At 42.6% G+C, this 26,563-nt stretch overlaps 1 long non-coding RNA gene across 3 annotated transcripts; it reads right to left on the bottom strand.

Annotated features, from left to right (window-relative positions):
* Positions 1 to 1,916: 1,916 nt before the first annotated feature.
* On the bottom strand, positions 1,917 to 10,883 carry LOC142424681 (uncharacterized). Of its 3 annotated transcripts, none has more exons than XR_012779383.1 (3): positions 10,797 to 10,883; positions 10,171 to 10,348; positions 1,917 to 6,049 (listed from the first exon to the last, which is right to left on the bottom strand). It is a non-coding gene; the product is annotated as an uncharacterized LOC142424681 (long non-coding RNA). The 3 variants fall into 3 exon arrangements; XR_012779385.1 differs by lacking the exon at positions 1,917 to 6,049 and adding an exon at positions 6,064 to 6,707; XR_012779384.1 differs by lacking the exon at positions 1,917 to 6,049 and adding an exon at positions 8,749 to 9,164.
* Between the last annotated feature and the right edge of the window lie 15,680 nt (positions 10,884 to 26,563).

Raw genomic sequence — 26,563 nt, 5'->3', positions numbered from 1 at the left:
ACACTGGGGTTCTTCACTCATGGAGAAGTAAGTCCTCAAAGACTGTCTCAGGATAACAGCAGCAGGCCAAACCCTCTCTGACCTTCCCTGTGAAATACTGACCAGGCTCCCTGGGCACATGGATATCTCAATAAACTCTGCAGTGAAAGTGAGGCCTTGGTGTAGACAAATCAGCAAATAAAAAGTCACTAGTGGATGTTTCAAAATCCGGATAATGGCACAGGACTGAGTACCTTTGAGCTCATTCCCAGAGGCTTCAAGAGGCAAAAGGCAGAGTTCCTCCCTGAGCCTGTCATCCATACCTATTGGCTGAGGGTACCTGGCCTAGGATAAGGCCCTCTGCCCAGGTTCCAGGATCTGTTACCTTCCAGGCAGCACAAAACATCTAACCAAGAACGATCTATTACCTTCCCACACATCATAGCCTGATCTAAGACCCACATCTGCCCCCATTTCAGCACCTCGAATTATCTGTCTCCAGGCTCACCTGGGTTCCGAGCACAAACTGGGAAGTAAAGGGGTGGTGAGGGACAGATTAAATGGTGATTACCCAGAAATTACGTCAGCATGATCAACAAATCAATATAATTTATTCTCCAGTACCTTGCTTATTGGAACAGCCATGCTTGGGTTAGTCCAGATGAAGCTAGAGTAGACCCAAGGTTGATGACGGTAGGTTGCTTCTGGGGGGTGTTCTTAGAGAACACTGGGCAGCATTGGGAACACCTTTGATTACAGACACACACAGGAAACACTAAACAGGTAGCAGGTAAGAACTACACCTAAGCAGAGGGAATGGGGAAGCCGAGTGAAAGTAAGAGACCATGGAAGCTATTTAACATGGAGTGTATACTCATGACTCTGGAGGAGGCTAGGGGAGACTTGGGGCAGCCTCAGAGCTGTGCCCCCTCTGCATTCCTCTTCAGTAATCACTGATGTCCTGGGTGTGTCAGGCTCCACGACAAGGCTTGCAATGGACTGCCCAATACAACCTGATGCTTGTGCTAAGAATATGCAGACTCCAGGAAGAGCTGAGTGAGTGTCAAGGATGAGCTATACCTGTATAAATCCATAGCTGGAATGTGGGACATGGCCAGCTAGCACTGTGTGAGACACAGTAAGGGAAGTCAGTGTGAACCCAGGGACAAACCGCACCTTCAGGAATGGGCTACAGGGATGTTTATGATCAAGTGAGCACAAGAACCAGGCTCTGAGGCAGGGAGAGATGGGTTGTCAGGGTGGGTTTCCTGTTGCAGCCTTGGAATTTTCAGTTTCATAGTTTCCCCAAGAAAACATCTCTATTTGTATGATTATGTTGCAAAGCCCTGAGATCTATGAATTCATGTATCGGGCTTCCTTAGAAGTTAAAATAATCTGTATGTGAACTATTTGTCTTTAGAGATCATCACTTCGGTCAGAGCCAGTTTTCATTTAAGAGAAAGTATAGAAATCGATGACCAGAAAAGAAGGTGTTAACTGCAGGTCTGAAGGGAGGGATCTCCCTTAGGTTGTAAACAAACCCTAGAAAAGCAGCTGCCTTAGAGGAGTGCTGAACGTGTCTTGTAATTCTGCACCTATCTCTCATAGCTGTGAATATAACATGTGCAATAGGGAAATGTTACTGTCCTACAGCAAGGTCACAAGATCTACTCCAGCTCTATGAAGGTTCCCTAACAGCTGTGAACACCCTTCAAACAGTGAAGACGTATGTGTACTGACTGATAGACAATGAAATTGCAATAATCCAGCTGTACTCTAATCCCATACCGAAGAAACGGGCACACAATGGCAAGCGAGTTGCCTTGCTGAATAAAACAAGTCTTTCAAACATGATTAAAGAAAATACAGCATGATAAAGATTACAGCATTTATCTTACAGAAAAGGAAGTGCGAAATTATTCAGATTAGAACCTGAAAGTTTTCTGTAGTGTTGAAGCTCCTCACATTCTGATGAATTTATGGACTAAAACAAGGAATTTTTGTGCACATAGAATGACTACATAGTTACATATATGTATATGAAACATACACATGTGTTGAGCTGGACAGCAGAAAGGGTTGATGCACACAGCAAAACTAGTTTGGGGACTAGAACACATTGAGTCATGGATGCTCCAGCTATCATTGGACCCATGGGGAGTAGTTTATTTTTTTTCCTTTCCTTTTTTTTTAAACGTTTTATTAGGGCCTCATACAACTCTTATCACAATCCATACATACATCAATTGTGTAAAGCACATCTGTACATTCATTGCCCTAATCATATTCAAAGCATTTGCTCTCCACTTAAACCCTTGGCATCAGGTCCTCTTTTTCCCCCTCCCTCCCCGTTCCCTCTCCCTCATGAGCCCTTGATAACTTATAAATTATTATTTTGTCATATCTTCCCTGTCCGACATCTGCCTTCACCCCCTTTTCTGCTGTCTGTCCAACGGGGAGGAGGTCACACATAGATCCTTGTAATTGTTTCCCTCTTTCCAAACTACTCTCCTTCTACCCTCCCTATATCGCCCCTCACAGGTCTGGTCCTGAAGGTATCATCCGCCCTGGATTCCCTGTGCCTCCACTCCTATCTGCACCAGTGTACATCCTCTCTAGTCAGACCTGCAAAGTAGAATTCGGATCATGATGGGGGTGGGGGAGTTTACTTCTTAATGTAAAGCTCTTCCTTATGCATATGTCAGTGTCTATAGTTTTATTGTCCTAGACAAGCTAGGCTAACTAAGGTCCCCACCACACTGTGTCATGATGGCGAGAATGTGAATCTGACAAGCTGCTCTTGGAGAAAGGCACATCACAAGGAAAATCTGAAAAGATAACCAACACTTCCCTGACACCGCGTCAATGCTCTGTTCCTCTAGGTCTGTGGGTTTTAGGTGGGTGTAATTCTATTTCTAATAAAAGAATCATGGTCACCTTGTAAAAAACACAGAGCACTTGCATGGAACAACACACATATTCTCTCTGCACCAAAAGTCAACACTCACATTTCTAACATGTAAGGACACTTAGTAGACTCATAGTGACACTCGATGTCACTAGTATGATACAAAGAGCCTTATATTCATGGGGGAAGCATGACCTGCATGCTCCTGAGAAGAGATTACTACACCAGTTCATTTAACCAGGTATTCCCATGACTCAGTCCATATATAGAGTAGCATCACTGAGTAAGACATTTGTCTTTTCAATGAAAATACTCATGCCTACTGAGGCCAGGTTTCTAAAAGTTTCCTTCATCATATGTCTACAGAAGTTTCCTCTAAGAAAGATCCAGCAATGCCTATTCTCCCTAGAAGTCCACGGCCACCTGTTCAACCGTCACGGTGTCCAAAAACATCCCATCTATCTGGTTCAGCAAGGTACCATTCACTGCAATATGTGAAAAGGGAGAAGAGGACAGTTCTGGGAAACTGGGACTTCACATGGCGATTAGACACAGGGGTCTTGTTCTATTAAGGATCACCATCAGGGTTTAGCTGGCAGCCTCATCCCTTCACTCACTACACTCACTTCCTCACTAATGACATGCTATCCCAAGGACTGCATTCTTCTAGCACAATGAGCTTATCTCCGGACAGTTTGTCTGTGACCAAGTGCAAGCTTATTCCTCTCTCTTTTTACGGTTCAGGAAGAGAACAGTCAGATCACATAAACCAGACAAATGATCAGAAACATAAGCCTCGAGATTTATATCCCCTCTTCCACTGGAAGGAGGGAGAAATTCACCTCCTTGCACAGGACCACCTAGAATATTTATCAGAACATGAAGCACAGGGTGAAAGCAAGGTAACAACAGGAAAACACTGCAGAATTTAAATTTTTTCCTGTAGCCCTTCATTAGCCACTGGAGAGCTACTGATGTGAACCAACAAAGTAGCAACCCAAAGCCCTGAATTCATGGTATTCTCTTGGATGAAGAGCTGGCATATTACCTACTGAAACAGAGCATTATTTGGGGAAATTATGACATTTTCTATAGTGTTTCCATGTTACTCCCCTACTTTTCATTCACTCTATGGTTGCACATTTGTGTATTTTGTACCTTCATGGAGACTAGGCTATTGAAAAGGGAAATAGGGCGAGAGTGAAAGGTAAAAATAAAACATAGGTATTCGCAAAACTTCTCCCACTCTGAGACGTAAAGCTACTGTCATGTAATTATTATGGACTGCTCCCGTCAAAAACGACCTGGATCCACACATAAATCCACACTAAGCTCACAGGATATACTGACAAAAGAGCACAATATGTGAAGTATCATAATAGCACGCCCTTTGTGATAGGTAGGTTTATTGTACCAACCTGGCAAATGAACGTGTGGGAGTAATTGAAGGGCAGAGATAAATGGTTTTGCAAGCCTTGCCTTTCTTGTCTCTTGCTATGTGATGATCGGACCAGTGTGTGGCTGCCTTAGCTGGTTCTCTGCCTCAATTTGCAAGCTACACTACCTGTGGGACACCTAACCTGTGGAATGTGTCGCTGTAGTTTGAGGCATCTTCAAGACTTGCTTCGCCACACTACTGGAGTGCACATCGTTTGGGCTGGAGACTGTTGGACCCTGTCATCTGGCTGTTGGTGACCTGCCTTGCTGTTTGCTGCCTGTGGCTGGACAGTCTGAATTGTTCTACATGGGACTCAGCTGTGTGCTTCCTTGACTTGCACCCGGTGGCCCTCAAGACTGAAAGGACTGCCAGTGCACTAACTGTCTATTGGAAGTGAGTTGCATGGAGCCATTTGTATTGCTGTGTAGATTAATTAGTTGTTTATTTCTTAAGTTATCTACCTATATAAATATACATAAAATCCTAAGTGTCCTGGTTTTGTTTCTCTAGAGAACTCTGTATAACATACCCTTCTTTTGGCTGATTGGCAAAAAGTAGTTAAGATTTCAATTTTCTTTTACTTTGACTGAATTTCACTGTATTTAACTGTTAAACTGTGCAAGGACTTACACACCAGGCTTTGAGATGGGCCACTCCAAGATTTTTCACATTTACAGATCATGGAAAGCAGACTAGCTGAACATGATGACCGCTAGCGTTCTCTCAGCCGTGAGGCTGGCCTCTATGACTTGTCATACTTTTGTTCCCACTTTTTTCAGGAGAGACCAGTCCCTGGAGAAGGCCATCATGCTTCGTAATGGAAAAGAGAAGCAAAAAATAGAAAGGCCTTCAACAAAATGGACCGACCCAGGGGCTGTCACAGTGGGCTCAAACATGGGGACATTTGTGAGGATGGTGCAGGGCAGTGCTTCGTTCTGCTACAGATAGTGTTTTAGGTGTTGGAGTGGACACGATGACACCTAACAACAGCATAGAAAAGGCTGTACTTTGATGCTAAAATTTCACAGCACAGCTATAATGTACAGTGACACGAGTGGCCACGGTCACTCTACAATTCTGCTCTGACAGTGGAATGTAAATGTCAATCCAATTAACCTCTCAAAAGTCTCATCCGCACAGTGCACCAAGTGACGTATTTTAAAGCCTTCACAAGTCTAAGTTCCATTCCTTTATGATGAACAAGACACATGCAGTGCTTTTGGGTCAATTCTAACCCATTCTGAATATAAAACAGTGAGTGAAACTGCTCAGTAGTGTTTCCAAGACTCATTCTTTATGGGCGCAAACAGCCTCATCGACCTCCCTTGATGTGCCCGGTTTGCTTGAACCACAGAGGCCATGGTCAGCAACCAATCATTTACACCAATGACCACTAGGGTCTCTCACACAGCATGTTCATGGTAACACAGTGCATTTACCCCACAACCACAATTTTGAAACAATTTCCAAAAAGATTTGTTCACATTGGCTCATTTAGTCCTCTTGTCTCTTTTAAGCAGATGTTCTTTTCAATAGGATACAGCTGAAGAGAGTCCCCAACCAGTAAGTACATTTCCGTGTTGTTCAAATGGGGAGTTGTTGAAACAGGTCGGCATGCAGGTCCATGAGTGTACAGCTAAATGCCTGGCAGCTACATTTCCGTTCATATGCCATGAGTTTGTTAGTCTGTCAGTCATCAGTTACAGAGGTGATCTGGAGAGCTTCTGTGTAGTACGAACAGGAGATGGAAAAAACAAACTATTGAATTCAGATAACTGGAACTCATTTTCCCCAGAAAGCCATGAGTGTCAGACAAAGACTGCTTACCTCAGGCCCATATATCCGGCTCTTTCATTTATTAGATTGATTGAGATAATATAAACACCAAGCAAACAGATACAACATTGAACACATCAAAACAAAACAAGGCAAATATGTTCTGAGAGGACACACCATTCCAAAACCAAGAGTTCTACCCTGGACACATGAGGTGGCTATGAGTTGAAAATGAATCCACAGCAACTAACAAGAACAAAAACACAAGGTCAAATGGTCTTAACTTTTATGAGAAATGCAACAGAGGTGGAATCTATGCAGTAACACAATCATGTTTACATGTCGTGAGCTAGCGTAGGGAGAAACAAAAATGATCACTTTAGGGAACAGCAAACCCTGGCACGATCAAGATTTTAACAACATGGGAGGGTCCTGTGATGAGTTTGCAAATGCTCAGATTTCAGTTGCTCAAAGACTTGAACTCTCAATGTACAGGCTAAAGGAGTCAAAGAGCACTCAGGTCTTCATGGCCAGGAAAGGGAAGCTCCATGTTCACTCACCAAATGAAAAGCTCATTAGCAGTAAGAATACATGGAAATGCCCACACTGGAAAAATAAAAAGAGCATGAAGACACACTAGCAAGAAAATAAAACAAAACAAGCAACAGTTAATAAGAAATGCAAATGGGAGCTTTCAGGTTAATGATCAAGATGTGAAGAGCCCAAATTCACCATTCCATTCTTAAAGAACAAGGCACGGTTTCGTCTGTTGTATATTAAAAAAAAATCACTGTCATTGAGTCAATTCTGACTCAAAACATCTCTGTAGGGCAGAGTAGCACAGGCCCTGTGGGTTTCTGAAACCGCAACTCTTTAAAGGAGTAGCAAGCCTCCTCTTTCTCCTGGGGACCAGTAAGTGGTTTTGAATTGCTGAGATGTGTGCTTAGCAACCCAACGCATAACCCACTGCATGGGTGCATCGTGTCGTTCTAAAGTGGGGAAACTAGATGGCAGCTAACAACCAGAAAGCTATTCTTTTCACTGCCTCTAATGAATTCATCTAATTAGGACCCAGAGCAAACTTCTGTCCTCAAAACAGGGGGAAGGACACACAGGTACTCTCTCAGCTGACTTCTACAGTGAAACCATTCTGCGTGTCTGCTTATGGGACACTTTTGTTTAGGGGAGGTCTTCGTCCTCTGTGCTTAATAGTCGAATTAATTGAACTCACTGATAACAGTGATTTGAAGGATGTGATGGAATTAACCAAGGGATTAACCAACAGTTTGTTGATGGAATTAACTAAGGAATTAACCAAGAGTTTGTTCCTGGAGGAGAAAATACCAGACCACAGGGCATCTGGAAGGAGTGTACTTCACATGTTTTAATAGTTAAGCCCCAGGTTGACCAAATGAATTTTAATAAGGATAAAAGATGTCAGAAAGGTGTGTCATTGACTCATCAATGAAGATATACAAAAAGACTGAAGTCAATACAAAGGTAGCATTTCCAAAACAACTCTCCTCCACAAATAGATCAGTTCCCAAAACTGTTGCAATTTTTTTTTGCACTTCACAAGAGTGCACAAAAATGTGAATCTAACTGCATTTAGTGTCAAATAGCCAATAAGTGGTCAAGAATAAGCCATTGACTTGTCCACACAGGACTGCCTGCCACCACATCTGGTCCAACTCACAGCAGAGCTATCAGAGTAGAACTCCCTATGGGACTCCCACGCCTGTACATCTTTACTGGAGCAGGCAGACTCATCTTCTGCGCATGTCTGCCAAGTTTGCACAGCTGCCCTTGCGGTAGCAGGCCAATGTTTAACCCACTGTGACAAAGGGGTGCTTTTGTTGATATATTCCACATACAATAAAGTACCATTCTAGTAACACATGAAAGACCAACAGAAAAAGAAAAGCTGCCCCAGAGAAAACACTCACCAATTTGTAAGGGAAGCTAATTCATGACACATCAGGAAATACAGGGCTCTGACATTAAGCACTCACACTTCAAGATGTAGGTCCTTACGTGGAGTGCCGAGTAATGCAACCAACTGAGTGCTCAGCTATCAAACAAAAGACTGGAGACTGAAGGCAAAGTAGCAGTACCTTAGAAGAAATCACCCAACTTCTGACGTTAGCCACTGAAAATATTACGATGAGTTTTACTCTGAAACCACATATGGGCACCATAGGGAATCATATGTTAGGAAAAATAACTGCTATTTATCCAACTGTTATCGAATTGAGATACAGGAGCTCATTGTTAGCCAATCATTCATGCCATGAATGCACAAGGGGCTTTCAAAAAGGTCATGGAAAAATGGAATAAAGATGATGCAATTTATCCATGAACCTTTTCAAGCCGCTGCAGATCTGTTCCTAAGAGATTATTCTAACAGTACAATATTATGCTAAAGAGAATAATGTAATAAATCTTTTTTAATTCCTCAAATACTGTACATCTTAAAAATCTTTAGGATTTATCTTCCATGAAAACTCAGAAAGAACATTAAGCTATTTACATATAACATCTCTCTTGAAGATCTATTAAAGTTGATATTAATTTTATGCTGTAGCTACTGTAAAAAGTCCAGTTCAGTTACAGTATATCTGTATGATTCATATAAAAACTTGATAGCTGAAAATTAACAGAATGACTTTATTTTTCTGGGCACTGCAAATTTTACAAATTCAACTGTGTGGTTTCTCATGTTATAGTTCGAAACTCAACTTCACTTTAGTTTTGAGTTTTCCTTCTCTGAAATATTTCCAACTGATACAGGTTCTGGCTTTTCTAATTGTGTGTATGCGCACACATGGGTATCTTGCTTTGTTTTTGATGTCCCTGAGCATTACAGATGGTTACCATGGATAAGTGTTCATGGAGCGATTGGAAGTTTGTGTCTACTCAGAGTCTCCAGGGAAGAAAGTCTGGGTGATGCACTTTGAGAAACCAGTCACTGAAACCCCTCTGCAACAGTGCTGCGCTCTGACACACATGGAGTCTGCAGGAGTTGGTGCGGATTTGATGGCATCTGCTTGATTTGGTTCATTTCTAAGGGGAAAGAAATGGATTCTGGCATCATTTGCTACCCTCAAGGCTGGCAGTTCAACCCCACCAGCACATCTGCAATAGGAAAACGAGGCTGGTTGCTCCTGTGTAGATTTTGATCTCAGACACCTACAGAGGAACACTATGAGTCAGAATTGACTTTGTGGCAGTGAGTTTGTTTTGGTGGGTCAGGGACAATGAACTTTTCCAGGTGGCACAAACAGCTTGCACTAGACTGCCCCCCTGAGGCTTCAAGGGGTAAACAGCCTGCATTACTGTGGAAGAACAGGAGATCTGCTTCCACCAATATGATGCTCCAGAACACAATGGAACTGTTCTACTCTGTAACACATGACGTAGCCACGAGATGGATTTACCTCCATGACACCTAACCAAAGGGGAAATTGAACATGATCACATATGCATGTCTAAGTATGCACATGGATGTCATGTTGAAAATATGACCAAATCAAAATAACAAAAACAATTCCCATAAAGAATCACCATGTCCATAATGAAAAACATGTCAGCGTGGCCTATCTAAATTAGTCTGTGAAGAAGCCCTCCTGCTCCAGTGGTTACAGGACTGGCAGCTCCTTGAAATGAAAGCAGTTGTGTCCCATGAGGTGGCCATCTGGTACCACGTGTATTATATTCTAGAAACAATAAGGAGGAGTTTAAGGTGCTATGGCATCACTCCCAGAATCCACTGCAGTGCAGAGGGTCACACAAGCCTCTATCAAGAACACTTTGATAAAAGGCTAGCGCATTCCAGCATTACCATGCAGTGGGGGCATAGAGAAAATGGTAGCTTATTTTAATAAGATCCTCTCTTACGATATGCAAGAGTTATATATCTGGATGTTATCTTGTATTAGAAATAATTATGACACATTTTTAAAATGAGGAGCTATTATAGGACACAGTTCTTACACAGTAAATTCAAACAAATTGGTGAAACAGTTAACATATGAAAAAATAATTCAAAAGGAAAAAAGAATTTACATACTTAGAATTTGGTTCCAAGAAACTTCTATGCAGGTCTCAAGATTACTCAGGTCCACACCGAAAAGGTCCAAATGAAAAGCTTTCCTGGAGCTGGCCGCACTCCAAAGCCCCCTCTGCCTGGCGGTCATATTAGCTACGATCTTGCTTCCCGGGCAGAAAGCACTCAATGGAGGTTTACTCTGTGGGGAGATTGCAATCTCTGTGAGGACTTAAACTATGCGGGGATTTGGGACCGTGCTGCGATGGTACCATTTTGCAAAGCAAGGTGCTGAGAAGTTAAACTCTTAGTAAGGCCACTCTGGGGTCCCCATGCTCTCAGGCCCGTGACCTGACACGGAAAGGACCGGCCCCAGGAAGAACCCACGCCTTTCGGGAGGGAGGGGTGAGGGTGCAGGCGGAGCTCTGAGCAAGAAAAGCGGCCAGAGGACTCCCGGGCCCAGGGCAGAGGCCTGTAGCCAGCTCCGAAAGGATTTCACTGGAAATGTCCCAGGGGCTGGCGGCGACCTGGAACACTGGCGGACGGGGTGCGGGAAGCGTAACGTCCGCAGGACCCCGGACACAGCTGGGGAGCCAGGCCTGCGGGGACTCCGCACCTGGGCCCAGCACAGAAACACGAAACCCACTCACCCGTAGAAACACGTGGGACGCTCACTCGGATCTTCTCAGGCGGAGGAAGTGGGGTCCTCAGGAAATTGCATCATGTGGGGATAGAGGGGCGGTGCCTGTGCGAAGGGGCGGGGCCTGGAGATAATGGGAGAGTTGGGGAGGGCGGGGCCTGGAGGTGAGGCTCAGGAAGGACCCTGAGTGGCAATGGATTCGTTCATTGTTAGTCTGGAAACCCTGCTGAAACCTGTGCTCTTTGGGTGGGTCTGCTTGCATTTGAAATGCGTTAACATTTGAATCACAACAACACACAAGCCCAGACACAGCGGGGGGTGGAAGGCATGCTTCCCAAGTGAGAACTTCCGCAAGAGACAACTCCAGCTGCTAGGACCACAGACCCACACTAAAGGCGTCTGATGCCATCTGCTCCCCTTGACCATGTCTTTCCTGGGTTCCCCCTGAACGCTCCTCAACCACCCAACTCGAAGAGGCCCGAGCCTTGTAGAATCAAGAGCCACAATAGGAAGACCCTTCACAACCTGCTTCATCCTCAGACACGGATTTCAGGCTCTGCTCCCTGTGCCTCAGCACCCAGACTCAAGGCTCCTTTCCCTTGTGCATGCGCAGGTGAGCATGGAGATGGGGAATTCCTGAAAACGCCACCGTCCTTCAGTTGCCATCTCCTCCTCTCCTCCCCTGCTCTCGCCCTCTCTCCTCACAGCTAAAGATTTATTTCCTCCCAATCTGTGGGTTCTGTATTGCTATTTTGATGAAACCTTTCTATGAGAATAACTGTCTTTTCAGCAAGTTCCAGTCAACTAATTGTCCTTTGCAGACTGTGTTTCCTTTAATACATTTCACGTGTTGAGGTCTCTCCTTTCTGTTTCTATGTAATTGAGTATTTTTTTAATCAGGAATGGGTGTTAGATATTATCAAATGCCTCTTCTGCATCTATGAATATGATCATGGTTCTTATTCTTTGTCCTATTTATGTGGTTGGTTTTTCTAATGAAAGATACTTGCATCCCTGGTAATAATCCTTCTTAGTCAAGTTAAAGTATGAACTCAAAGGTGGAGATAGGTGCTCTCTAACTCAATCCATCCATTTCCACAAATCTAAAGATAAACTGCTCGGATGTATGATCTAATCACTCTCCTAAACCAATAGTTATGTAATCATCAAATATGTTACTTTACTGTTAAAACACCAGTATATATCCTGTTGTGGTGTATTTTATAAATGATTTTACCCCATATTCCCTGTAGTCTTAAAATTTTCTTATGAAGTTTCTCATGCATTAACGTAATAAATATAGTTTCTAATACAAATCTACCATTGTTCAATTTTGTCCTTGACTATTGATTCATCGTGCAGGTATATATATTAAAACCATGAATATATATTTTTGACAATGATTCTGGAATGATTATTACTTTACTGCTTATTTTAAAAAGAAACTCTAATATTTCAGTACTTATTGTACATAGAGTCCCTGTACAAGGGAGGTGGTTGTTAGGTGTCACTAAGCTATCTCCAAATCATGTTTCTTCCTGTTACCACAGGGAGAAACACTGGCCTGTCCTACACCATCCTCATAATTGTTCTTATATTTGAGCCCATTGTTTCAGCCTTTGTGCATCTAAAAAGTTTTCCTCTTGTTTGTTACCAAGCAGCATGGTTGAAGCGATGTATCTCTTGTATTTGCCTCTGGTTTGCAAATACACAAACACTCTAAGGTTTTACTTATATGGAATAAGAAAATATATTTAAAAGAAGAACAATAAAGTCAGAACTTTTGTATGATTTCTGACTCAGAACCATAGAGAGCAGAGTAAAAGCTCCTTAGGCTTTTGTTTTTTCCATTTTATAGAACATACGGTTTCATCTTTAGCATAGCAGGTAGTGTCCTTAAGCAATAGTCAAGAACTAGACAGGTGATGTAGTGGTTTATTTTCTCACTCTCAGACATGGATAAACACCACATGGAAGTTAAAGCTTACTTGAATATCCCAGAGATGAAGAAAATACTGTTTGTTTTGTGTAACATTAAAATTGTGTTGATATGGTAGAAGTACATTGTCAATTGTTTTTGCGTGACCCTGAGCACAGCTGTCAGATTCTGGTTGTAAGAGAATGATATCCTGATCCATGATCAAAGTGACTCCGGTGTCACCTTTTATGATGTGGATATTCAGTGTATCATAGGGAGGCTGATGCCTTTAGCTCAGTCACTGGGGTATGTGACTTTGATCATACATCTGATAATAATCTAACTGTTTGTCAGGATAAGAATCTGGGTGTTTGTTTTTTCTAAGACCTACACATTGTATTATTTACAATTCATTGGAATCCCTTCCTGGATGGTCAGTATTATGAAGAACAAACTTTCAAATATGGTGGTGGCAATTTAGGCACTGCCGTTTGTGTGATATTAATCTCTTCCACATCACGTACGATACGTGTTTTCCTAAATGCCTATGCTTAATGAAGTCTTATCTTCGCACTGATTTTTCACTTACACCGTTTCATGACTGTGCTCCTCCCATTCCGGGTCACGCTGAGATGGGCCGGAAGTGGCGGTGTCCTAGCAGGAAGTGAGGGTCGGAGTGGGAGTCTTACTTGCCATTCTCAGGGCGTGGTGCCAGAGAAGCGCCCTCAGCTGGAGCTGTGTGTAGTGGGCGCGCCCAGGTGGGGGTCGCTCCGGACCATTTGGGGTGACCCTGGTGCACACAGCAGCCTGGCTGGGGTGCAAGCGCCCTTCCCCCCCTCCCCGAGCAGCAGTGTGTTGGGATGTGGTGGGGTGTCCCAGAGACTGGTCCCATCCCTCAGTGTTGGGATTGGTAGGGCTTTGTGGGGAGACTCCCTGCTGGAGAAAGAGGGATTCCAGACTGGCGCTTTGGGCGTCGGGGTTCCCTCATCGCCTTGCAGGTCTCCCCTCACCCCCCTCCTTGTTTCCTCTCGCACAGCGGCGCCCCCTCCCGGAGTCTCTGCACGTCTGCAGCTCACAGGTGCTTCTCTCACCACGAAGGATGAATGCGGTCAGGAAGCGAGTGGCTGCAGCTGGAGCCCAACGCTAAGGTGACCAGACGCCCTGCTTTTGGCGGGACAGCCCCGATTTTTAACAAATCGCCCCGCACCCCGCAGCGTTTTAAAAAAGTCCCGATTTTTGGAAAGAATGCAGACAAACGAGGGAAAGGCGGGAAAATTGGAATATACTGTTTTCGGCTGCCATGTGGCTATTTCGCCAGGATATGAGTTTTATATTATTTTTGTTAATTTTATAACGTTAAAATTTAATAATAACAAATAATTGTTGAGCACTGATTATCGAGAACTGCTTATCAAAGTTCGCATTGTTGGAATTCGCCACCATTGTTTGGGTTTAATGAACAATGGCATTTTAGGGCGTTGGCAACGAGGAAAACATTTTGTAACTGTCTCTTCTTAGACGATACAATCGTACTGCGTGCTAAACAAGTGATGTCAACAAATCAGCCATTCAGATAATTTAGCTAAGTAATTTATTTCATAAATACATAAATTTTCTTGAATTTAGCAGACAGTACTCGTATTATTTATATTTTATACTGGCGACAAAAATGTCTAGCGCCGGCCTTGAAAGTGACACGTAAGACTTAGGTTACAGCAAATTAAGGGAAAAACTAATACAAGTGAGTATTCTTATTTAGAAAGAAATATAGGATCAAATTTAAAATAATTTTTAAAATGTAGTTACTTTATAACCATCAATTAATGTAATTTATAAACTAACAATAAAATATGTTCATGTAATTGTGTACCTACTTGCTGTGCTTTTAAGCAATAGGTATATAATAATTTATATAATTTTAAGTTATTTTTTTTTAGATTTTTAACATAATGAGTAAGAAAAAAAGATGTAAATTAGATCCGAGTGGATTTCCTTTTATTAAAAGAAACAAGCGATTACATGGTAAAATATGAAAAATGTAATGATGAATTTTCTATTTCGCACGGTGGAAAGAATGATATTTCAAAGCACTTGGAGATAGAAACATAAAACATACTAATGCCTCTTCCTCCAAAATATAGGAAATTTTTTGGAAAACAACTTATGGAAACAAAGAAAAGAAATTAGCATTAGCAGAAGGACTTATGTCTTTTCATGCTATTAGTCACAATCATTCCTTCAGATCTATAGACTGTATATCACAAGTTTTCAAAAAGTTAATCAACCAGAAATTTGCTTGTGCTAGAACAAAATCTGAGGCAATTGTGTGTAATATGCTTTTCCTATATGCATTTTTAGAATTTAACAAAAATCTAGAAAACATTAATTTTATATCCATATATTCTGACACTTCTAATCATAGGATATAAAGTTATTTCCAACCATTATTAGATTTTTTGATTTGGAAACTGGAATAAAAATTAGAATTTTAGATTTCATTTCTGTGTCCCCCGAAACTTCTGAAATAATTTTCAGTTCCATTATTAATATTTTGGAAAAAACATCTTAAAACATGGCATGATTGCATATTGTGCATACAACATGAACGCAAACTTTGGAGGAAAAGCGAGAAGAGGTACAAATAATATTTTTCATAAGTTAAACAAAAACCTTAATCAAAACATTATTTGTGTTGGTTGTGCAGCGCACACCATACATAGCGCCATTCAAACAGTTGCTGATTTGTTGCCTGTAGATGTGGAAAATATTGTTATTAAAATACATTCTTATTTCTATATATACACTGTGTGTTGAAATGCTTAAAGACTATTGTGAAACTGCAGAAGTCGAATATCAGAACATACTTGAATACAGTAAAACACGCTGGTTAACTCTTTTGCCAGCTGTTGAAAGAAATTTGAAAATATACGATCCTATGAAATCCTACTTTCTATCACAGAATAAATGTCCTAGAAGTTTAGAAGAGTTTTTTGAAGAAGATTCTTCAAACATTTGGCTAGAGTTTGTACACAATCAAGCAGCTAATTTTCAAAATGCTATAAAACTTATTGAAGGTAACAAAATTCCAGTAATCAAAGTAGCAAATTCTACTGCTTGTATTCATTAGCTGATTTCCTTGGGAAAGTCTTTGAGCCTCACTGGGCCTCTTTTGGTTTGTCTCTCAAGTGGGCCAGATGTTTCCAACTGAGGGTTAAGTGACTCAGTGCAGGGTCTACCAGGCAGTCAGTGGCTGCTCCTGTGATCTGTGCCGCCGAGAGGCGTGCAAACACATCCTAATGATGTTGGGCTGAGTGGAAATGAAGGTCATGGGAGACTTACAGCTGAGGGTGAAGGTGCAGAAAAGTTGCTTGGGACTGTCCTTAGGGAACAGGCATTTGAAAGGACAAGAAGAAGGAGCTGGGCACAGCACACCAGGTTCTGGTTTACTATGCTGGGAATTAAATATTGAAGAGGCATGACATTGCATTTATCTTCTGCCTGAACACTGCTGCCTGGAATTGTGTTGCAAATTATCTTTTTAAGTGTTAAAAGTGCAGACACCACTTTGAAGACTAAGGTGCTCCTTACCCTAGCTGTTGTATTTAGAGTGACCTCATGGATGTTTAAAATGGACAATGTGTAAGGGAGACCGGAGAAGAAATGCTGCATCTGAACTAAGTGTTGGTGAGGAATATTGAAATTACAATAGCATGTCGGATGAACTAACGTGTGTCTTGTAGTAAGTACAGCTAAATGGCCCTTGGAAGCGAGGATGCGAACACTTCTCTCATACTTTGTAGATGTTATCAGAAAGATACGTTATTAGTCCTTGGAGAAGGACATCGTGCTTGCTAGAAGGATAACAAAGAATACCCCCAACAAGATGAAATGGTTCAGTGGCTGTGACAATGGGCTCTAATGTACTTGTGAGGACGGGGCAGGATCATGCAGTGTTTCTTTCTATTATACATAGGGTCGCTATGAGTCTGAACTGATTGGATGGCATCTAACAACATCCACGTGGTGGGATGTTTACTATTTTGAGGAACTTCCAGACTGTTTGCCAAACCGACTATCTTCTTTCAGTGCATGAGGACACTTGATTTTCAACATCCTAGACAATTTTTGTTATTTGTTTTATTATAGCCTTCTTGTGTCTGTGTCATTGAGGTAGTTTATTGTGCCAACCTGGCTGATAAACACATGTGGAGTTAATTGGAGGGTAGAGGGATAAATGGCTCAGTGAGCATCGACTTTCTAGTTCTCGGGTCTCTTGCTTTCTGATGGTCAGACCAGGGTGCCACTGCCTTAACCAGTTCCCTGCTTCAGCTGGCCAGGCTCACTTTCTGCAAGATATCCCTGAGAAGCCACATGGACCTACCCCAATGCAGCCCTGGGTGCTAGAGCACCCATGTGGAGACTGCTGCCAGAGCTTAGATGTTTTCACATTCACCGACTCAGCTTTCCTCCTGCAGTCGGTGTCATTGTGTCTGTTTTGCGAGATGGAGGAGGAGTTTGTGAATTGGTGCTGGACATGTTGGTTAATGGGTTAATGTTGGACTTGTGGGCTTAGGCAGCACTGGGTTGGGATGTTTTCTTGAAGTACACTTAATATTAAAGGTTGTATAACACTCTCTTATACATGCGTTTCTGTGGATTTGTTTCTCTAAAGTACCCATACTACCACAGGCATATCATTTTGATTTTGATTGCATTTGCCAAATCTTAAATACTTTGTTATCCTGAGCTGTGCTTCGGATTATCTGTTCAGCTCTTTAACTTCATAATTTCTTCCATTTGCCTTAGCTACTCTAAGAAATTATGAGCAATTTCAAAGTCTCTTCTGATACCCACTTTCATTTTTTTCTTCATTTTCTGTCTTTAATGGCCTTTGCTTCCTTCACATACGATGTTCTTGATATCGGCCCCGCTACCCACCCCAGCTCATCAGGTCATTAGTGTTCATTGCATTAAGTCTGTTCTTAAAATGTTCCCTAAACTCACATCGGATAGCCTCAAAATATTATTTTGGCTCTCGTGGACTTGTTTTTATTTTCTTCAGTGTCAAACAATGTACAAAAATTATAGGCTAAATCTATACCAGAGTTGTATAATTTATGTTTAAAATACTTATATCTTTAGATTACTGACTAACTTCTTGAATAATTTTTAATTTACTGTCTTTTAGTTGTTGACTTGTAAAACTTATTTATATATTCTGAATACTAGATTGTTAGATATCTCATGAAATTCTTGATTGTTTCTTTCCGATCGTAAGGGACTTTAATTTTGATGAAGTTCAACTTTATGCACATTTTCCTTGGGCTTAAGATGTCAGTATTGTTTAAAATGTGGTGAAGAAAGCGGATGGTGCCCAGCTATCAAAAGATATAGCGTCTGGAGTCTTAAAAGCTTGAAGATAAAAAGTGGCCATCTAGCTAAGAAGCAACAAAGCCCACATGGAAGAACACACCAGCCTGTGTGATCACGTGGTTCCAAAGGGATCCATTATCAGGCATCAAGGAACAAAAAATCATATCATTGGGTGCACAGCTCCATGATATGATCACTGAGGACAAACGGGTGCATGAGCAAAGGTGGCAAAGAAAGCTGATAGTGCCCAGCTATCAAAAGAGATAGTGTCTGGGGTCTTAAAGGCCCGAAGGTAAACAAGCGGCCATCTAGCTCAGAAGCAACAAAGTCCACCTGGAAGAAGCATACCACCCTGTGTGATCATGAGGTGTTAAAGGGTTCAAGTATAAGTCATCATCATAAAAATTAAAAAAAAAACTTACCATAGTGAATGAAGGGGGAAGTGCAGAGTGGAGACCCAAAGCCCATTTGTCAGCCACTGGAGATCCTCTCACAGAGGGGTCTAGGGGAGGGGATGACTCAGTCAGGGTGCGATGTAGCACCGATGAAGAATACAGCTTTCCTGCAGTTCCTAAATGCTTCCTCCCCACCAACTACCATGATCCGAATTCTACCTTGCAAGTCTGGATAGAGCAGAGGTACACTGGTGCAGATAGGAGCTGGAGGCACAGGGAATCCAGGGCGATGATACCTTCTGGACCAGGGGTATGAGGGATGATACTGGGAGGGTAGAGGGTTAGTGGGTTGGAAAGAGGGAACCAATTACAAGGATCTACATGAGCTCTCCTCCCTGGGGGACGGACAACAGAAAATGGGGTGAAGGGAGATTTTGCACAAGGCAAGATATGACAAAATAATAATTTATAAATTATCAAGGGCTCATGAGGGAGGGGGGAGTGGGGAGCGAAGGGGAAAAAAGGACCTGATTCAAAGGGCTTAAGTGGAGCAAATGCTTTGAAAATGAAGGGCAAAGAATGAACAATGTGCTTTACACAATTGATGTATGTATGGATTGTGATGAGTTGTATGAGTCCCTAATAAAATGTTTTTTTAAAAAAAAGCGTAAAAAAAGTAAAAAGCGATTTAACTATGAAAAAAATACAACTTTCCTCTAGTTCCTAAATGCTTCCTCCCCTACCACTATCATGATCCTAATTCTACCTTACAAATATGGCTAGACTAGAGGATGTATACTGGTACAGATAGGAACTAGAAACAGGGAATACAGGGCGGATGATCCCTTCAGGGCCAGTGTTGTGAATAGTGATGCTTGGAGAGTAGAGGGTGGGTGGGTTGCAAAGGGGTAACCGACTACAAGAATATACAAGTGACCTTCTCCCCGAGGAACCGACAACAAAAAAGTGGGTGAAGGGAGACGTCGGACAGGTCAAGGTATGACAAATAATTTGTAAATTACCAAGGATTCATGAGGGAGAATTTACAAATAATTTGTAAATTACCAAGGATTCATGGAGAGCAAATGTTTGAGAATGAGAGCAATGAGTGTACAAATGTGCTTTAAACAACTGATGTATGTATGGATTGTGATAAGAATTGTATGATCCCCTAATTAAACAAAAGAATTCTCTTAAAAAAAGATATCTTCCATTGTAAGCAATTATGACATCTTAAGCATAAGCAACCCAAGGAAAATGTATATGACTTGAACTTCATCAAACTTTAAATTCCTTCTAATTAGAAAGACACATTTAAGAATTTGAAAAAGGCAACCTACATTAGTAACTATTTCTAAGTGCGATATCTAATAATCTAGTATTCAGATAATATGAAGAACTGCTACAAGTCAACAACTAAAAGACAACAAATTAAAAATTAGTCAAGAAGTTAGTTACTACTCTAAAGCTATAAGTATTTTAAACATAAACTATACAACTCTAGTATAGATTTAGTCTACAATTTCTGTAAATAGTTTGAAACTGAAGAATATTAAAATAAGTCCATGACAGCCAAAATAATATTTTGACGCTATCCGATCTGATTTAAGGGAACATTTCAAGAAAAGACTTAATGACCTGATGAAATGGGGCGGTGTGTGTGTGTGAGAGAGATAGCAAGAACATTATATGTGAAGGAAGCAAAAGATCATTACAGACAGGAAATCAAGAAAAAAATCAAAGTGGATGTCAGAAGAGACTTTGAAATTGTTCAAAATTGTAGGGTAGCTAAGACAAATGGAAAAAATGAAGAAGTCAAAGAACTGAACAGAAAATCTCAAAAGGCAGCTCAGGAAGACAAAGTATTAAAAGAATTCATCATTTGGCAAATGCAAATGAAATGCCACTTACACACAAAAGAAGGCTATAATGAAACAGATAACAAAAATTGTCTAGGATGTTGAAAAATCAGTGTCCTTATGGACTGAAAGATGGTACAGCCTCTTTGGGAAACACTCTTGAAGTTCCTCAAAATAGTAAACATACCACCAGGTGCTTGATGTTAGATGCCATCCAATCAGTTCAGACTCATAGCGACCCTATATATAATAGAGTACATGGTCCTGCACCATTCTCACAATTACTATTATGTTAGAGCCCATTGTTACAGCCACTGAATCAATTCATCCTGTAGGGGGTCTTCTTTGTTATCCTTCTACCAAGCACAATGTCCTTCTCCAAGGCCTTATAACATATCCTTCTGATAATGTGTTCAAAGTATGAGAGAAGTCTTGGCATCCATTCAGCTGTACTTACTCCAAAACGCATGTTAATTCATCTGGCACTCAATTGAAATTTCAATAATCCTTACCAACACCTAGTTCGGAAGCATCATTTCTTCTCAGGCATCCCTTATTGATTGTTCATTTTAAAAATCTAGGTGAGGTCACTGGATATACAACAGCTCGGGTAAGGAGCACCTTAGTCTTCAAAGTGGTGTCTTTGCACTTTTAGAAATTTAAAATGATAATTTGCAACACAATTTCAGCAGTGTTCAGGGAGAAGATAAATGCAATCCCATTCCTCTTCAATTGTTAATTCCCAGCATAGTAAATATTTTTGATGCTTTCAAATTTTCCAAGACGCATATTTTGTACATTCCACATCCTGATTAATGCACGGTTTCAACAGTTTCTTCTCCGTTTGAGTTATGCCATATTAGCCAATGAAGGTCCCGAAAACTTGCTTCATCCAGATTAAGGTCAACTCTACTTGGAGAGAATATTGGAAGTGACCTGTCAGAAGCATAAACCAAATTGGTCTTGGAGGAAGAATAGCCAGAATGCTCCTAAGACATGACGATGGTAAGCCTTAGTCTCACGAGTCGTCAGGAGAGACCAGTTACTGGAAAAGGATATCACACTAAGTAAAATGGAGGGTCACTGAAGAAGAACAAGATCCTGAATAACATGGATTGGCAATGGCTGCCACATAGGTTCAAACACAATTGTAGGGATGGCCCCTGTGATAAACCTAATGCTGCCGTGACCATGTCCCTGCTCTGCTCAACTCCCTCCAAAGGTCCCCTGTCCTCACTAAGAAGCCGAATATGAGTTCTTTGAGGCTTGTTAGCACCAGGACCTGGCTGGCCTGTGCCCAGCTCCTTCTTGTCCTTTCAAATGCCCGTGCCCCCGAGGACAGGCTCAAGCAATTTTCCTGCACCGTCATGCTCAGGTGTAAATCTCCCATAACCTTCATTTCCACTCAGCCCATCATTAGGATGTGTTTGCACGCCTCTCGGCGGCACAGATCACAGAAGCCACTGACTGCCTGGCAGACCCTGCCCTGAGTCACTTAACCCTCAAGTGCAAACATCTGGCCCACTTGAGACACAAACCAATAGAGGCCCAGTGAGGCTGACTTTCCCAAGGAAATCAGCTAATGATTAGAAGCACTAGAATGTGATCTGTCTGTAGAATTCTGACTGTAGGGCCTCTCAGCCTACACAGACATGTTTGTGGGCTTTGGTCTCTACACAGGAGCTGACATCTAGACAGTACAGTGTGAACCTTCATGGAATGAACAAGAGCAGGTCTCTGGATATGAATCACCCTCCAAACTCAGGCAGGGACTGGAGCAGAACTTCCCTCTGGCCAGAGGGGCTGTAGGAAGTCCCATGTGGTGTGGGGATGAGCTTTCCTAGAACCGTTAGATTGGGAGTTGGAGAATTATGACTACAGTAGAGAGCAGGTATCCTGGTGTCTGGTGGGTTGTATGTTGGGTTTCTAACCACAAAGCCATCAGCTGGAAACCACTGGCTGGAAACAGATGAGGCTTTCTACACCTGTGAGTGGGTACAGTCTGGGAAACCCAGAGTCAGTTCGACCCTGTCCATATGGTCTCTGGGTTAGAATCACCAGCAGTAAGTTTGGAGGGGAGTACTACCACTTATCATGCAAGCACGTGTTCAAAGAATCATGTGGAGCACCAGGCCAGCCGCTCAGTCCCTCAATGTCAGAGCCACACCCACCTGGATGATCTCCTTGAGCAGCTCTACGGCCTCCTTCAGTTCCTGGTTCATGGCTTCATTAAACCTGGAACTTTTTCTAAAATCTCTTATTCAAAAACAAAACCAAACCGAAAAGAACCACCCAAACCAAGCAACACACTCAGGGAATTTTCATTAGAAAAGGGATAAAATGGTTCTGTTAGGTAGCTAGCATCAGGGATGGGAAGTCCATTTACTCATGCCCAGGAGAGCCAGCATAGGACAAAGCTGGATTTTCCCACCTGTGGGCGCGGATGGGCGTTACACCTGGAGCAGCCCATCTGGGCCAGGTGACTGCAGTTCAGCCAATGGGAGCGACCTGGGGTCGTTCACCACGCCTCCCAGGGAACCTTTGAAAAGGCAGGGACTGCAAGGGAGAGGGGTCTTATCTGGTTGTCTTCGTGGGAGGAAACTTGGGAGAGAGATCCTTGCGGAACCCTGAGCAGTCTCTGTCAGGCCGCATGGTCAAAGGAATCCTATGGGTGCCGCGTAAAACCTGAAGCTTTTTTTAACTCTCATTAAATTCACTTGGATCACGAGCATGGCTTCGCGTGAAATCTTTCTCGCGCAGAGCCAAGGACCGAGGCTGAAATCTAGCCAGGAGAGAGAGAGAGACCTAACAATTTCAGGTGGGAATACACAGTTTAAATAGAGTTGGCATAATTCTAAACATAGGACAAGCTACTAGACACTTCAGAGGCAACAAAAACAGAAATATCCCTTTGGGCAATAAGCAGGCACAGCTTCCACACTAGCAAATTTGCTGAGATAATGGATCCAGTTCAATTCCCTGGGTGTCTTACTGGCTACTTTCTCTGCATGACAATTAATTACTATTGAGGGCAGTTTTCTCCAGTCCCTCTTAAAGAAACCTTCCCTCCAGCTGTCTGTCCTCCACTGTGAAAGCTTTCCTCCAGCTTCTTTCTCCTGTTTAAAAGAAACTGGGTTTTGTAAAAATTAAACAACATGCAAAATTTTTTAAGAGTATGTGGGAAAGGGGGATCTTCCGTTTGATTTGTGTATGTGGGAAAAGGGATCTTCCTACTTAAGGGGTCTTGCCCTTCTATGGAGACCTATATGCTTTCCTAAAGAACGACTGGCCTTCACTTTGGCTGTGTTCCTGCCCACTGAACCCCATCTTTGTACAGCTGGGCCCATCTCTATCTCCTTTTACTTTCCACCTGCCAGAGTGTTGATAGTCACCAAACTGGTTCACCTCTGTTGAGGCCCCTAGTCCTTGAAAGACTTACCCCCAGCAACCTGGGAATGCCTATCATGTCTCCGTGCGCGGTGGGTGCCTGGAATATCACTTCAACAACCATAAGGCTGAGCGCGCTCCCCACAGCCGCCCTACCGGCCAGCCGGCACGAAGGAGCCAGGGCGTTTCAAGACCTGTGACTTAGGTTCACCCAGCTCCTGGGGGAAGTTATCGCACAGGGACTTTCCGGACTGGGTTCATCTCCGCCCGCTCTAGGGAGAGGGTACTGCACAGGTGACAAGACTGGGCAAACCTCCGGAGGAAGCTCTACGGTTTTGTGCACCAGCTGCAGCCATTTCCTCCTGGTGAGAGAAATAACAGACCCCGGGGCTCACCTTTGAGCTAAAGACGTTCCAAAGAGTCTCGGGGAGGAGGCACCGCTGTGTGAAAGGAAACAAGGGAGGGGGCTAGGAGACCCGCAAAGCGAAGAATAAGGAACCTGTATGACCAAAGCCCCAGTCTGGGATCCCCCCTTGTCCAACAGGGATTCTCCCTGCGAACCCCAACCAATTCCCAAAAGGGGGAGGCGAGAGGGGCGGGGGGGGGGGAGGGACTAGCCTCTGGGACACCCTCCCACATCCCAACAAGCCAGGGGCGCTGCTCGGGGAGGGGGAGGGAGGAGAAGGGCGCTTGCACCCCAGCCAGGCTGCTGTGTGCACCAGGGTCACCCCAAATGGTCTGGAGCGACCCCCACCTGGGCGCACCCACGACACACGGCTCCGGCTGCTGGCGCTTCTCTGGCACCACGCCCCAACACTGCAAGTAAGATTCGCGCTCTGATCCTCACTTCTGGCTAGGACACCGCCACTTCCGCCCCCATCTCACCAAGACTCGGAATGGAGGAGCATAGTCCTGGGTGTGATCCGGAAACACGTAGGTGAAAAATCAATCCGGAGATAAGACTTCATTAAGCATAGGCGTTCAGGAAAACATGGATCTTACATGATGTGGAAGAGATTAATATAACGTCATAAACAGGGTTCCTGGTGCCTAAATTCCCACCAACATATTGGAAAGTTTGTTCTTCATAACACCATCCAGGAAGGAATTCTGATGAATTGGAAATAATACAATGTACAGGTCTTAGTGGAAAAAGATTCTTATCCTGACAAACGGTTAGATTATTAGCAGATGCATGATCAAAGTCACACCTTATAAACAGCAAGGACTGAGCTAAAGGCATCAACCTACCTATGTGACACTGAATATCCACATCATAAACGGTGACGCCTGAATCACTTTGATAGTGGGTCAGGATATCATTCTCTCTTTTTTTATCTTTCACAGAGAATAATTTTGTTGATTATCATCAAACAAGCATCATTAATTCATTGGCACTTTGAGAAACGGAGTAGGAGAACTACCTGGGAAGGTTTTCAGAACAAGCTCTGTGTGTCATTCCTTCCAGCCCACCACAGTCAGTAAATGGTTGAGTGTCCGTGAGAGTATGTTAGTGCTGTAAAAGAGAAACTCAGGAACAGGGAGGAAGACGGACATGACAGGACAAGAGAGAGCAGAAACAGAAATAGCTTTACTCGGTGAGGGGAACTCCGGGGCGAGTTCTATGACCTAGGCCAACAGGTCAGGGAAGTCGTGCTCAGCAGCTGGGGGCGAGGGCTATAAAGGGGTGGTGAGGAATGCAGGATAATTAGAATATGGGGCGTGGAAACCAGGAGAATTGCTGGTCGACTCCTTGCTGCTTTCTTTGAACCCCTAACATCTGGTTTCACTGGTTATCTTATCTGGCGCCAGCCGCTGCTGACCTTGGGGATGTGCAAGGCAGCTCGTGCAGGGCCTGGACCTGCTTCAGCTTACTCCAAACGGGGCCTGCGTAGTTCAGATCTGACCCAAATAAGTGCAGCAGGGCATTAGTGGAGGTTGGGACACCTCAGTAGTCTGAGAATCTTCTAGGTGGTTTGGAAAGTGTCCCTTTGCCCCATGATAGCATTCTCTTACAACAGAATCTCACAGCTGACCTCAGGGCCACATAAAATAATTAACAATATACTTCACCCATATCAACACAATTTTAATTTTATACAAAACAAACAATATTTTATTCATCACTTGGATAGTCAAGTACACTTTAACTTCCATGTGGTGCTAATCCATTTCTGAAACTCTGAAAATAAACCACTACATCACCTGTCTAGTTTTGGATTATTGTTTATAAGGACACCACCTGCTGTGGTAAAGATGAAATATTATGTTCTATGAAATGGAAAGAAAAGCCTAAGGAGCTTTTACTCTCTATAGTTCTATGAGTCATAATCACATGACACCTCTGACTTTATTGATCTTCTTTTAAATGCATTTTCTTATTCCATATAAGTAAAACCTTAGAGTGTGTATTTGCAAACCAGAGGCAAATACAAGAGATATATCATTTCAGCCGTGGTGCTTGGTAAAGTAGAGAGGCACCCAACAAGAGGAAAGTTTTTTAGATTGACAAAGGATGAAACAATGGGCTCAAATATAAGAACAATTATGAGGATGTTGTAGGACAGGCCAGTGTTTCTCCCTGTGGTACACAGGGTCACTATGATTTGGAACTCACTTAATGAAACCGAACAATAACAACCTCCCTTGTACACTGACTCTATGTACAATAAGTACTAAAATGTTAGCGTGTTTTTTTAATAAGCAGTAAAGTAATAATCATTCCAGAATAGTTGTTGAAAACATGCAATTATGATTTAAATTATATAACTGCAAGATGAATCAATAGTCAAAGACAAAATTGAACAACTGTAGATTTGCATGAGGACTTTATTATTTTTTAATC

The sequence above is a fragment of the Tenrec ecaudatus genome, chromosome 13 (assembly GCF_050624435.1).
Source record: "Tenrec ecaudatus isolate mTenEca1 chromosome 13, mTenEca1.hap1, whole genome shotgun sequence".
In the NCBI taxonomy this organism is placed as follows: Eukaryota; Metazoa; Chordata; class Mammalia; order Afrosoricida; family Tenrecidae; genus Tenrec; species Tenrec ecaudatus.
The sequence above is the reverse complement of the archived record's forward strand: the minus strand, read 5'-3'. Positions and strand labels throughout refer to the sequence as shown.